General features: G+C 51.2%; 1 protein-coding gene across 1 annotated transcript in view; it reads right to left on the reverse strand.

Moving 5' to 3' along the window:
• LOC124722447 (aquaporin-5-like) overlaps positions 1–14969 on the reverse strand; it is a 51145-nt gene that overhangs the window by 5728 nt on the left and 30448 nt on the right. The window lies entirely within an intron of this gene.

Raw genomic sequence — 14969 nt, forward strand, 5'->3', positions numbered from 1 at the left:
TGTTGCATGCACATTGTCAGGTTCCATTTAGTGCTTTTATTATTAAGAGAAACCAGGGTATACCAATTTTGCTTTACAAGCCTCTAAGAAAGAGTCGATTGAATGTTTAATTCCAGTATACCCTTCTCCAAAAATCTGCGTGATGGTAGCCAACATGGCAAAGACAGCATGTTCGTTCTCTGGAATCCCAGCGAGACCTGGAGGGCCAAAAAAGACTTCTAGGGCGCAAAAACTGCTGTATGTCGCATAAAAAGTAAAACGCAGTCAACAGACCATGCGTCGTTCACTAAAACGGCCAATAATTCAGACAGCAAACAAATTACAACTCAAATGGTTAAAAAAGGGCATTCAATCAGTACACTGAACTGTCAAAGGTTGATGACGGTGAGCACATAATTGTGGGGATCACAAATGGCGATGGCTAAAACGGCAGTGGCCAATATGCAACCTAGCTAAAATGTTTAGGAAGCATGAGAGCTGAGAGGTGGTCAGTCAAGCCACTGGGAGGTGTTTAATTGCTCAGAGCTTGCCCCTGTGAAGGGAAGACCACTGGTGATGGAGTGACACCACCTGCTGAAGATGGCAACACACAGACTAGAAGGAATAGAGGAACCAGTAGGCCAAGATAGGACTGCAGCCTTGGCAGTAGCATCAGCAGCTTTGTTTGCCATCTGATTGAAGTGGACAGGGACCTACAAACATCAAGAGTAAACAAGTGCAAGCTTTCTTGGACATGTTACATTAAGGGATTGATTGTGTGCAGCACAGAGGCTCTGAAGGGCCGAGTGTTGGAGCAAATAACTGGAAAGCCTGTGTCATCAAATGAAATGCGTGGCCTGACACAGCAAAGAGCCCCATGTAAATACTGAGCAGTGTTCCAGAGACCCAATACCGAAAATCGTCTGTGCCAATGAAGGTATACCTGACACCAGTCTGAGCGTCCTCAGTAGTATTGGGACAACCAATGGGTGGCGCCACCCACAACTGCAGCCGTGACGTCACCCAACCACTAGACGTTTTCTGGCCCAAAATACCGATATTCAAGATGGCGGGATAGTGCCACGCCCCCAGTAAAGTTTCGACAGCTCTGCCTTAGCCAGTAAGCATGGTACCACCCCACAAGGGGTTATGGGCATTAAACTGCCTAAACCTTTCCTAATGCTGGGAGATTTTATCGATCAGTGCAGCTAATACATTCAGGAGTACTGCACCATCTGGATGAAGATATGCATTGCAGACAGTTATTAACTGTGTCGTGCTTATTCTGACAGTCACTGCTTCAAAATGGGTATGAATGGGCACATGTTCACTACAGACCAAGTTTAGGACTAACGCAAACTCCACCTGACACTATTACAGTCGCTACAGTTCCTGTAATATCTCATAGCTGCGGAGGGCAGGGTCCACACTGCTGGGAACCACGTTTCCTGGAGGGCAATGCATATAGCAGGTATAAAGCTTGACAGTTGCCGCAGCTCAGCCAGGCGGTGGAAAAAACCGCCCCAATTCCAGTGGAGGATCACATTGTGAGACTGCTAAGGCATGGAACATTCAATGAGGTAGCTTACGCAACAAGAGTCACCTGCTGCCACCGATTTATTGCCTGAGCAGTCTCTATCCAATATTTTTTGTGGTTTAGGGCGCTCAACTACTAAGGTCATTAGCGCCCAGTCACAAACGTTAATGCACTAGTAGCGTAGAACAACGCAAGGGGGCAACACCAGAAAGTAATTACAAAGACACAGATAAAAGATCTTTGGGAAAAGTCCGTCAATGTACTAAAACTAAGGATCCGAGCAGCTGCTCGAGCGTCATCAGCTAAAAGTTCCTATAAGGTAGACGGCAGAGACAGGACAACACGAGTCAATAGAATGGGGACAGGACAATAAAATATGGCGCACCGTCAATGGATGACCACAGGGGCACTGCAGGGCGTGGTCACTGGACAACAGGTAACGGTGGCTAAATCGGCTATGCCCAATCTGCAACCTGGCCAAAATGACCACCTCTCGCCAGGAAGGGAGTGAGGAGGTCGTCCAAGCCGTTGGGATCGGTTTGATGGCCCTAAGCTTATTTTCATGGAGAGGACCAAGCCTCGTGCCACAATGATGAAACGTGCCAACGAAGAACCCCACTAACATCAGTTGATGGGACACAAAAGGAAGCTGTCCAAGGCAGGACGACATGAGCCTTGGCCGCAGCATCAACAGCTTCGTTCGTATTCACGCCCAACGTGGCTAGGAAAACACACACACACACACACACACACACACACACACACACACACACACACACACACGATGGCATAGGGAGAACGTCGATGGCGGCGGATATAGTGAACAGCCTGATAGAGAGCAGAAAGCTCAGCTGTAAAGCTTGAACACTGGTCAAGGAGCGGGTATTGAGAGTATCATCCCCAACGACAAAGGCACATCCGACGCCAGTAGCAGTCTGAGCCATATGTGTAAATAAATCAATTACCGAGCCTCGAAGGAAGTTCGACAAACCTCTAGTGGTGTAACGAATCCGTGGTCCTCTCCTTTGGGAGCTAGCATAGTTCAAGGTGAACGCGAACCTGAACCTGGAGCCAAGGTGGCGTTGGGCTCTCACCCACACGAAAAGTGGTAGAGAGGGTAAAATCAAGTTGCTGAAGCAGGCGACGAAAGCGAACTCCAGGAGGTAACAGGGCAGAGACATACAGCCCGTATTGGCGGTCGCGAGAGTCGGCAAAGAAGGAGAAATATGACAGATGGTCGGGCAACGACTTCAGTCGGCAGGCGTACCGACAAAGCAACGTACCGCGCCGGTAGTTTAGCAGTAATTCGGCAGCTTCGGCATACATACTCAACAGGGCTGGTGTAGAATGCTCCAGTCGCCAGACATAACCCTCGCGATGGTGGATAGAGTGTAGACTGCGTAAGATGGACGGCCGAGCAGAAGACTAGGCAAAACTCCCATAATCCAGCTTTGATCAGACAATGCAACGATATAAGCGTAGCAGGACCATTCGATCTGCTCCTCATGACGTACCGCTGAGAACACTGACATTTAGGGAACAGGTACAACAAGCAGCCAAGTAAGACATGTGGAGACCAGCAAAGTCTCCTGTAAAATGTAGGACCTAAAAATTTTGTTGTTTGAGGTTTAAGGGACCAAACAGCAAGGTCATCAGTCCCTTGTTTCAAATGTGCGCCATTCCGCTAATGGGACAACTCAGCAAAGTCAGAACAAAAAAAACGGAAGAAGAGAAAAAACTTAAAAAGGCAGTCATGTAGTCATTGGTAAAAAACAAAATGAGGGAAGTTGGCAAGAGAACGAACCCAACACTATGCGGAAGCAGCATAGGCAAGACCACCTGTGACTTAAAAGGTACAACTGCTATAATGTAGAAAGTACGTATGGGAATAGGAAGACTAACCAAGCCTTAAAAAAAGGTAAAAACAGAAAGGAAAAGAAAAGAGGATTTCGGTCAGGGAGGTGAATCAGGAATCTCCAAACACTGCTTACAGTGGGAGACACCCAAACACTCATTGCCCTGCCCCAACACCAGAGAGATTAAAAACCTTCAAACTGAGAATAAAAACCACTTTCCCGGAGAAAACCGAGAACCAGAGAGACCATCCGGGAATCGTCAGCCAACGTCAAAGGTAAAGTGTGGGGGAGCCTGTACTTAGCACGCAGAGCCAAAAGAAGGGGGCATTCAGCCAAAATGTGGGCTACCGACTGGAAGGCTCCACAACCACATAGTGGGGATGGCTCATCACGCAAAAGAAAACCATGGGTCAACCGAGTATGGCCATTGCGGAGACGACACAGTGTGGTCGAGTCCTTTCGGGAGACGTGAAAGGAAGAACGCCACGGGCCTGGTGTCACCTTAATTGCACGAAGTTTATTAGACAGTGGAGTAGCCTCCCAAGAATTGGCCCATGGCTGTGCGAAGTGGGATTTGATGTGAAGCCGTAAATCCGCTGCAGGAGGGGCTACAGAAAACGGGGTAAGTAACTGCTCCCCCAGCCAAACTATCAGCGAGCTCATTACCCAGGATACCCACATGGCCGGGGACCCAAAGGAAGTCAATGGAACAAGCAACACGGTGAATATCAGCGAGATGGTCATGGATGGCAGAGACCAAGGGATGGCGCGAAAAACACCGGTCAATAGCAAGAAGGCCACTCATCGAGTCCGTGCATAACAAAATGCGGTTGTGTTGGGACTGTTTAATAAAGGTAAGGGCCTGGCGAATTGCCATCAATTCCGCAGTAAACACCCCACATGTAGGTGGCAGCAGATGACTTTCCATTCCAACAGAGGACGTGAAGGCATACCCAACACGATCAGCAGATTTAGAGGCGGAAAAAGGAACGGAACACCACCGGGGGGGGGATGGAATCTTTCGGATCGCGTCGGACATCCATCCGAATTCGAGGCCGAGGAAATAACCAAGGGGGGGGGGGGGTGTGTGGAGGGGAGGAAGCGAGGAAGGTAGGACAAAGAAGGAAGCTGGAAATCACGGCAAAGAGATGCAAGGTGGAGCCCAACCGGTAAAACCGCCCGTGGGCGGGAGTCTGGTGGGCGACGTCCATGGTCTGGGAACAGGATAGAATAGGAAGGATGAGTGGGAGAGGAACGGATAGGGAGTGCATAAGACACCAGAAGCTGGGACCGCCGAACGGAAAGGGGGGGGGGGGATCCCAGCTTCAACCAGGAGGCTATCAACAGGACTAGTATGGAGGGCACCAGTGGCCTAACAGATACCATGATGGTGGACTGGATCCAGCACGTGCAGTGTGGAAGGAGCAGCTGAACCATAAACTTGACAACCATAGTCCAAGCGAGACAGAACTAGAGCACGATAATGACGGAAAAGGGGGGAACGGTCCACACCCCAAGAGGAGTGGGGAAGGAAGCGAAGGACATTGAGTTTACGGAAACATCCTACCTTCAGGAGTCTGATATGGTGCAGACAAGTGAGATTGTTGTCGAAAAGAAGACCCAGGAAACGAAACTGTGGGACCCCAGGCAATTGTGCATCGAGATAGAACTCTGGATTAGGGTGGACCGTAGTACGGCGACAGAAGTGGACCACCCGCGATTTTAAAGGAGAGAATTGAAACCCGTGTGAGAGGCTCCATGCAGAGGCACGCCGCATAGCCACCTGGAGCTGCCGTTCTGCAGATGGCATCGAGGAGGAACTAACCCAAATGCAGAAATCATCCACATACAGGGCAGGGGCGACCAAGGGACCGACAGAGGCCACAAGTCCATCGATAGCAATGAGGAAAAGAAGGACACTCAAGACAGAACCCTGTGGGATGCCCGTCTCCTGGGTCCGTGGAGAACTAAAAACAGTACCAACTCGAACTCTGAATGACCGATGGAACAGGAACCGGCAGATAAAAATCGGGAGTGGGCCCCGAAGACCCCACTGATGAAGGGTTAGTAAGATGTGATGGCGCCAGGCCGTGTCATAGGCCTTGCGAAGGTCAAAAAACACTGCAACCAAATGGCGGCGCTGGGAAAAAGCCTGCCGAACTGCGGATTCCAAGCGAAGCAAATGATCGATTGGAGATCGTCCCTCTCGAAAGCCACACTGGTAAGGGGACAATAGATCCCGAGATTCGAGGACCCAAGTGAGCCGACGGGCTACCAGCCGTTCAAGTAACTTACAACCAACATTGGTCAAACTAATTGGCCGATAGCTGTCAACAGATAGGGGGTTCTGACCAGGCTTAAGGACAGGAACCACAATGCTATCCCTCCACTGAGAAGGGAAGTCACCCTGGAGCCAGATACGGTTAAACACCCGAAGAAGATGGTGCCGTTGTGGAGCACTGAGATGTTGAAGCAGCTGGTTATGAATGGAATCTGGGCCAGGAGCCGTATCATGAGAAGCAGATAGAGCAGAAAGAAATTCCCATTCAGTGAAAGGTTCGTTGTAAGATTCTGACTCACAAGTGGTGAAACATAAGGTGACAGCTTCAGCCTGCTGTTTTTGATGAAGGAAAGCAGCTGGATAGGAGGCCGACGCTGATGCCACTGCAAAATGGGTCGCAAGATGTTCTGCAAGAACTAATGGGTCCGTACAAATGCCATCTGGGAGGTGAAGGCCTGGGAGGGTGGACTGCCGATGGCAACCTTGGAGAGAGCGAAGTGTAGCCCATACCCGTGACAGAGGGACAGTGGAACCAAGGGAAGAAACGAATCGTTCCCAACATATCCGCTTGCTCTGTTTGATTAAATAACGGGCTTTGGCGCGAAGGCGCTTAAAGGTAGAAAGGCTGGCTACAGATGGGTGCCTCTTAAAGTGTTGCAAAGCTCGACGGCGATCACGGATGGCAATGGCAATGGCCGTACTCCACCACGGGACTTGCCGACGACGAAATTGTCCAGATGAGCGCGGGACAGCAAGGTTAGCAGCGCGAACAATCGCGTCAGACACGTCACGTAGGACGTCATCAATACAACCCGACAAAGAGGGAGAAAACTCGACCTGTGCAGTATATAGAGGCCAATCGGCGCGGTGGAAAGACCAACGAGGTAACCTCTCCATCGGGGAGCGGGAAGGGAGCGTGATAATCAACGGGAAATGGTCACTATCACAAAGGTCGTCGTGTGGCGACCAGTGTAATGAAGGGAGGAGAGAGGGAGAAGAGAAAGATCAATGGCAGAAAAGGTACCATGACCAGCACTGAAATGAGTAGGGGAGCCATCATTAAGAAGGCACAGGTCGTGGTCTGCAATAAATTGGTCGATAAGAAGACCTCGTCTAGATGGAAAGGCACTGCCCCACAAAGGATGATGAGCATTAAAATCCCCAAGGAGGAGGAAGGGAGGAGGAAGTTGCTGAAGAAGGGTGGTTAAGGCAGCAGGTGTAAGAGTCCTGTCAGGAGGGAGATAAAGATTGCATACTGTGACTGCAGAGTCTAAGTGGACCCTAACAGCAACTGCTTCCAATGTAGTTTGGAGAGGAATCCACGTGCTAGCAATGTCTGTACGGACCAACGTACAAACGCCACCAGAAGCCCGCAAGGGTCCTACCCGATTTCGACAGAAAACACGGAACCCACGGAGGGTCGGTGAGTGAGCATCAGTAAAATGAGATTCCTGGAGAACCACACAAGCTGCTGAGTAGGACGAAAGAAGGGATGTCAATTCCGGAAGGTGACGATAGTAGCCATTACAATTCCATTGGAGAACCACAGAACGATGGTTTAAATGAGGGCTGAACACGCTAAATCCAGTCATACCGCCGGGTCCCCACCCGTCACCGACAAGGAGGGGGCGACATCCATAAACGACAGGTCAGAATCCGGTTGTGAAGCCGGGGAAGGGACCTCCGGTGACACCAGAGGCTCTTTGTCCCGGGACTTATGTTTCTTCTTCTTTTCAGGCTGAGATCGAGGAGGGCTGTGTGGCATAATGGAGCCAGCTGCAGCAAGATCAGGAACAGAAAGAGACCGGGCGACCTGGGGGCCGATAGACCGCGGCTCTCGCGGTCGCCGCGCTGCAGCAGACCTTTGACCTGGAAGGTGCCGGGAAGGGGCATCCCGGGAGAGGCGCCCTTGACCGGCAGACGCCGAAGGAGTGGGACACTTCTCCGGCTGGGGAGGGGGAGCAGCGCCCAGAGGAGAAGGTGTGGGAGCCGCAGGGGAGGGGGGAAGGAGAGGGGTCCGGGATGGGGGTAAGGAAGGGGGAGGAAGGGGGAGGAAGGGATGAAGATGTAACCAAGGCGTAACTAGATGTCATGGACACAGGGTGCAATCGTGCATATTTCTTACGGGCCTCTGTGTAGCTTAAACGATCAAGGGACTTATACTCCTGTATCTTTTTTCTTTCTTATAGACTGGGCAATCTGCTGAACGTGGAGAATGACTACCATGACAATTTACACATACAGGAGGGGGAACACAGGGACTCCCCTCATGGAGTGGACGTCCACAGTCACCACAGAGAGGGTCCTGGGAACAGCGAGAAGACATGTGGCCAAAACGCAAGCACTTAAAACACCGCATAGGAGGTGGGATGTACGGCTTCACATCACTGCGATAGACCATAATCTTAACTTTCTCAGGAAGGGTATCCCCTTCAAAGGCCAGGATAAAGGCACCAGTATCAATACGATTATCTTTAGGACCCTTCTGAACACGCCGAACAAAGTGAACACCCCGCCGTCCGAGATTGTCCCGAAGTTCCTCATCAGTTTGAAGGATGAGGTCTGTGAAAAATCACACCTTGTACCATATTTAGAGACTGGTGAGGGGTAATGGACACGGGTATTGTGCCAAGATGGGTACAGGCACGAAGGGCCGCAGATTGGGCAGCCGAAGCAGTTTTTATCAGCAACGAACCTGACCGCATCTTGCTCAGGGAGTCCACTTCGCCGAACTTTTCTTCAATGTGTTCCACAAAGAATAAAGGTTTGACACTGGTGAAAGGATCTCCATCAGTCCTGGTGCAAACTAGATAACGGGGGAAAGGTTTTGCCCCTAGACGACGGGCCTGACCCTCCTCCCAGGGGGTAGCCATGGAAGGGAAGGCCGAAGGGGCAAGAGAAGCAGCACTTGGGGAATCAGTACCACGCAGAGAGACGGCCGCAGAAGAGCGGCCAGAGTTTTGGACCCGTATGCGTTTCATCTGCATAGCGTCCGCCCTGATACCACCCACTCCGATCAGGGGCTCTCCTCACGGGCGCCACCCAGCCACAGCAAGGGCCGTCTGGCACGGCGGCCATTGCCGGGAGTTCCGATGCTCCAGGATGACGAGCAACCACTCCAAGGCATGCATGAGGAGGTCACAGCTCAGGTATCAAAAGTGTGATCCCTGTGTGTTCAGTGGGCTCAACCAAAAGGGTACATAGCGACCCCACCACACGGGCTGGCTACCGTGCTGGCTATGCACCCTAGCATCAGACAACGACGTAAAAGAAAAGGTGGAATGTACTAGGAGGGCACACGTCGGAGACACTAGGTAAGGTGCTCTTCCCCAAATGGCTCACACTACGGAAGAGAAATTTTGGAATGGAGGTCAAACCCCAGAGGGGGACCAAGGAATGCCAAAAGGAGGAGATGATTACGCAACAAAGCCGGAGTGTAAAACCAACAGAACCAGGAGGATAGCGGGGGCCAACATAAGCAAAGACACCAATAGAGGGAGAGGAGAGGGCGAGGGGAAAGGGGTATGGAAGGGAAAGGAGGGGAAGGGAAAGGAAATGCAGCCCAGGAGAGAAAGAAGGCTGCAATGGCTCGGGGCCCCGTGCTCGCCACGCACGTATCCACAAAAGAGTTGTGGACCCCCTGGGGGGGTTTTGTTTTGTTTAGGGCGCTCAACTACTAAGGTCATTAGCGCCCAGTCACAAACGTTAGTGCACTAATAGCGTAGAAAAACGCAAGGGGCAACACCAGAGAGGACTTACAAAGAAGCAGATAAAATAAGATCTCTGGACAAGTTCGTTAATGTAATAAAACTAAGGGTACGAGCAGCTGCTCGAGCGTCATCAGCTGACAGTTCCTGTAAGGTAGACAGCAGACACAGGACAACACGAGAGTTAATACAATGGGGACAGGACAATAAAACTGCGCAACGTCAATGGGTGACCACAGGGGCACTGCAGGGCAGGGTCACCGAACAACGGGTAGCGGTGGCTAAATCGGCAGTGCGCAATCCACAACCTGGCCAAAATGACCACCTCTCGCCGGGAAGGACGTGAGGAGGTCGCCCAAGCCGTCGGGATCGGTTTGCTGTCTATAAGCTTATTTTCATGCCATTATGATGAAACGCACCAACAAAGAACCCCACAAACATCAGTTGATGGGACACAAAAGGCAGCTGTCCGAGGCAGGAGGACAGCAGCCTTGGCCGCAGCATCAGCAGCTTCGTTCCCAGACACACCAACGCTGCCAGGAATAAAAGAAAAGACATGAGCACTGGTATCAGCTAGCGACTGAAGGGACCATTAAATTCGTTGCACGAGAGGTTTGTCCGAATATGGGTCTCAGACTGAATGGCGCTCAAAGAATCAGAGCAGATGGCATAGGGAGAACGTCGATGGTGGCGGATTTTGTGAACAGTCTGATAGAGAGCAGAAAGCTCAGCTGTAAAGCTTGAACATTGGTCAAGTGGCCGGTATTGAAAGGTATCATTCCCAACGACAAAGGCACATCCGACGCCAGCAGCAGTCTGAGCCATGTGTGTAAATAAATTCGTTATTAGTGAGCCTCGAACGAAGTTCGACAAACCTCGAGCGGGATATCGAATCCGCTGTCCTCTCCTTTGGGAGCGAGCTGAGTTCATGGCGAACGCGAACCTGGACCCAAGGTGGCGTCTGGCTCTCACCCACTCGAAAAGTGGTAGGGAGGGTAAAATCAAGTTGCTGAAGCAGGCGACGAAACCGAACTCCAGGAGGTAACAGGGCAGAGACATACAGCCAGTATTGGCGGTCGAGAGAGTCGTCAAAGAAGGAGAAATATGACAGATGGTCGGGCAATGACTTCAGTCGGCAGGCGTACCGACAAAGCAACATATCGCGCCGGTAGTTTAGCAGTAATTGGACAGCTTCGGTATACATACTCAACAGGGCTGGCTTAGAATGCTCCCGTCGTCAGACGTAACCCCTGTGGTAGATAAAGTTTAGACGGCGTAAGACGGTCGGTCGGGCAGAAGACTAGACAAAGCTCCCATAATCCCGCTTTGATCAGACAATGGAACGATATAAGGGAAGCAGGGCGATTCGATCTGCTCCCCATGACATACAGCTAAGAACATGGACATTTAGGGAACAGGTACAACGAGCAGCCAAGTAAGACATGTGGAGACCAGCTAAGTTTCCTGTGAAATGTAAGACATAAAAATTTTGTCTCCACGATTGGGAGAGCAACAGGACCGAGATGTAAGGATGGTGGATGAAACTTTAACGCCGGAAGTTCATACAGACCCTTTTCTCACCAGGGAAACTGAAACCGTTAGTGAAACTTCCGCGAAAAAGCGGCCGAAGGCATTTGAGACATCAGGATCCACAAGGACTTCATTCGCGACAGTCAGGTCAGAAATCGGGGAGTGGACCTTGGTGCCAGATAGCTGGCGCAGGCCTCCCCAGACTACCAAAGGCGGAGTAAAACTGTTGAATGAGCTGGTGAACGCCACCCAGCAAGCCTTTTTGCTTTCTTTGATAATACGACGACATTGTCCACAGAGTCGTTTGTAAAATATAGTTCGCCATCGTAGGGTGGCGTTGGAAGGCGCGTGAAGCACGTCGCCGAGCACGAATAGCGTCGCTGCATGCTGTAGTCCACCAGGGGACTGGGGCTCGACGTGGAGAAGAGGGCGTACGAGGGATGGAATATTCAGCAGCAGTGAAAATAACGTCCGTGCGGTATGCTACCTGACTATCGCAGCTGGAGAAGTATTGATCATGGAAGGTCGCCAGGGAGCTGAAAAGCCTTCAGTCGGCTTTGGAGAGGTTCCAGCTCGTGGAACGTTGAGAAGGGTTGTGTTGCAGGAGATGGATTACGCAGGGGATATGGTCGCTCGAGTATGTGTCAGACAGAGCATACCACTCGAACCGACATGCAAGTTGGATCGTGGATATTGAGAAGTCCAAGTGGGACTAGATACGCGTTGCGTCCGAAAGGTAGGTGCACCGGTATTTAAGCGGACTAGATTGATGTGGTTGAAAAGGTCTGCCAAGAGGGAACCTCTCAGACAAGATGCTTGAGAGCCCCAAAGGGGATGGTGGGCGTTAAAGTCTCCAACAAAAATGGTGTAGGAAGCTGAGCAATCAGTTTTCTCACGTCTGCCCTAGTAAAGGCAGACGATGGAGTGTCATTACTAATGGAAAATGTGGAAGTGGGGAGAGTAATTCGGACGGCAACTGCCTGAAGATCTGTGTGCAATGTGATTGGATCGTAGTAGACATCATCCCAAACCAGCAACATGACCCCTCCATGAGCTGGAATACCTGCCACAGGTGGTAGGTCAAAATGCACGGAGATATAGTGCGCCAGGTCAATACAATCGTTTCGTTTCTTAGAGACCTACAACAAGCGGGCAGTGCATTCGAAGGAGCAATTTTAGTTCCTCTAGGTTGGACCTAATGCCACGAATATTCCATTAAGTGCCATTATGAAAACGAAAAAAAGAAGAAACAAGAAAGGGTCACCTCGATGGCCGCTGAGGGTCTGGCTTCGAGTAAGCACTGCTGCTGCAATCGGTAGGTGGTGAGTCATGGTCCATCAACTCAACAGTTGCGTCTGCCACCTTCCTGAGCCGGTCAGGAGGGGCAGCTTCCTCCACCAGTGAAAGGCCAGATGATGGGCTACAAGCAGTGCGGCCTGGCGAAACTGAAGATGGCCGGGGACGGCAACTTCTGGGTGGCGCAGGAGAAGAAACGCGCCTCGGCGGAGATAGAGAACACTTTTCTATGAGCCCTCTTTGAAGAATTACGTTTTGTCGAAAGAACAGTTGATGGCTGTGAAGTTTGTGTACGCAAGATATCTTCACGTGTCGGTTCTTTTTTGAAGGTCCGAGCATCTGATTTAGGGGTCCTCGTCTTAGCAGTAGCAGATGATGGTTGAGCCTTAGGGTTGGTGGGAGGAAGAGGAGACGTTGATCGGGCGATCTTAGCACTGGCCGATCTGACGACGGAATCGCTAAATGTTAGATTACATGTCTGTGTAGCTATCTCACTGGTAGGCCGAGGAGAAGCGAGAACGGTACTGTATGTACCTGCCAGAAGCACAGTGGGTTTTCTGCTATTTAATAACTTGCGAGCAGCCGAGGTCGACATCTCTTTCGCTCTAATTTCCTGTATACGTTTCTCATCTTTGTAGACGCGGCAGTCGCGAGAGGAGGCAGCATGATACAGTTGATGCAACAAGGGGACAGGTGGACAGCCACCCTCATGGGTGTGCCTGCCACAGGAGTTAGATGTCTTTGGACAAGCCAGTCAAAGTAATGAAACGGGGACACGACAATAAAACATGATGCACTGTTAATGCACGACCACAAAGGCACTGCGGGGCTTGGTCACCGGAGAGCAGGTAGCGGTGGCTAAACCGGCAATCCCCAATCCGCAACCTGGTCAGAAGGACCTCTTCTCGCCGAGATGGTCGGGAGGAGGTTGTCCAAGCAGTTGGGAATGGTTTTACTGCCCGGAGCTTGTTTCCTTGAAGTGGTGACCAAGTATCCCACCACAAAGACACAAGCCTCCTACAAACAACCCCACTAATGTCAGATGACAGGACACAATGGGAGGCTGGCCGAGGCAGGAGGACTGCAGCCTTGGCTGCAGCATCAGCAGCCTCATTCCCAGGCACTCCTACATGGCCGCGAACCCACAGAAAGCTGACAGGAGAGCCATCAGCAGCAGAAGAATGGAGGGACTGCTGGATCCGTTGCACCAAGGGATGGACCGGATATGGAGCTCCAAGGCTCTGAAGAGCACTGAGTGAGTCAGAGCAGAGTACATACAATGAATGGCGGTGGCAGCGGGCATACTGAATGGCCTGATGGAGAGCAAAAAGCTCGGCCATAAAGCTGGAACACTGGTCTAGGAGCCGGTATTTAAAGGTGCCGGCCCCAACGACAAAGGCACAGCCGACACCATCGTCAGTTTTGGAGCCATCAGTGTAAATAAAGGTGTGACTGGCAAGTCGCGCACAAAGTTCGACAAACCGTGAGCAATACACTGCAGCCGGAGTACCCTCCTTCGGGAGCGAGCTGAGGTCGTGATATAATGAACCGGAGCCTGGAGCCACGGTGGTGTCGGGCTCTCACCCTCTCTGAAAGTGGAGGGAGGGCAAAATCCAATTGTCGAAGCATGCGACGAAAGCGGACTCCAGGGGGCAGCAGGGCAGACACATACAACCCATACTGACTGTCGACAGAATCGGCGAAGAAGGACTGATAGCAGGGGTGGTCGGGCATTGACAACAGCCGGCAGGCATACCGACAAAGCAGTACGTCCCGCCAGTAGGTCAATGGTAATTCGGCAGCTTCAGCATAAAGACTCTCGACGGGACTGGTGTAGAAGGCTCCGGTCGCAAGACGTAACCCCCAATGGTGGATGGAGTTGAGATGGCGTAAAAGGGATGGCTGAGCAGACGAGTAGACGAGGCTCCCATATCCAGCTTTGGTCGGACAATGGACTGATACAAGAGAAGCAGGACAGTGCGATCCGCTCCCCAAGATGAACCACTAAGAACTCTGAGGACATTAAGGGAACGTGTACAATGGGCAGCGAAATAAGAGACGTGCGGAGACCAACAAAGTTTCCTGTCCAAATGGGAGAACAACGGGACCGAGATGTAAGGATGGCGGAAGGAACGCTTTATATCGCCAAAAGTTTATGCAAACCGTCTTCTCTTCAGATAACCGGAAGCCATTTGCCACACCATGAGTATAGGCTGTCTAGACAACGCTGAAAGCAGTGCTCCAGGAGGCATGTTCGCTGGGCACTGCAGTAGATCGCGAAGTCATCGACAAAAATAGAGCCTGAGACATTAGGTGGAATGCAATCCATAATTGGATTGATCGCTATGGCAGAAAGGGCTACGCTCAAGACAGAGCCCTCAAGCACTCTGTTCTCCTGGAGGAAGACGTCGGACAAGGCGGAACCCACACGTACCCTAAACTTTCGGTCTGTTAAAAAGGAATCAATATAAAGGGGCAGGCGACCGCGTAGATCCCACCTGTGCATAGTGCGGAGGATACCTCCTCTCCAACAGGTATCATAAGCCTTCTCCAAATCGAAGAACATGGCTACCGTTTGGCACTTTCGCAAAAAGTTGCTCATGATGAATTTCGACAAGGTCACAAGGTGGTCAACAGCGGAGCGGTGGCGACGAAACCTGCATTGAACATTGGTAAGTAGCCATCGAGATTCAAGAATCCAAACTAACCGAGCATGAACCATGCGCTCCATCACCTTACAGACACAGCTTGTATAAGAAATGGGGCGGTAACTAGAAGGAAGG

The sequence above is a fragment of the Schistocerca piceifrons genome, chromosome X (genome assembly GCF_021461385.2).
Source record: "Schistocerca piceifrons isolate TAMUIC-IGC-003096 chromosome X, iqSchPice1.1, whole genome shotgun sequence".
NCBI lineage: Eukaryota > Metazoa > Arthropoda > Insecta > Orthoptera > Acrididae > Schistocerca > Schistocerca piceifrons.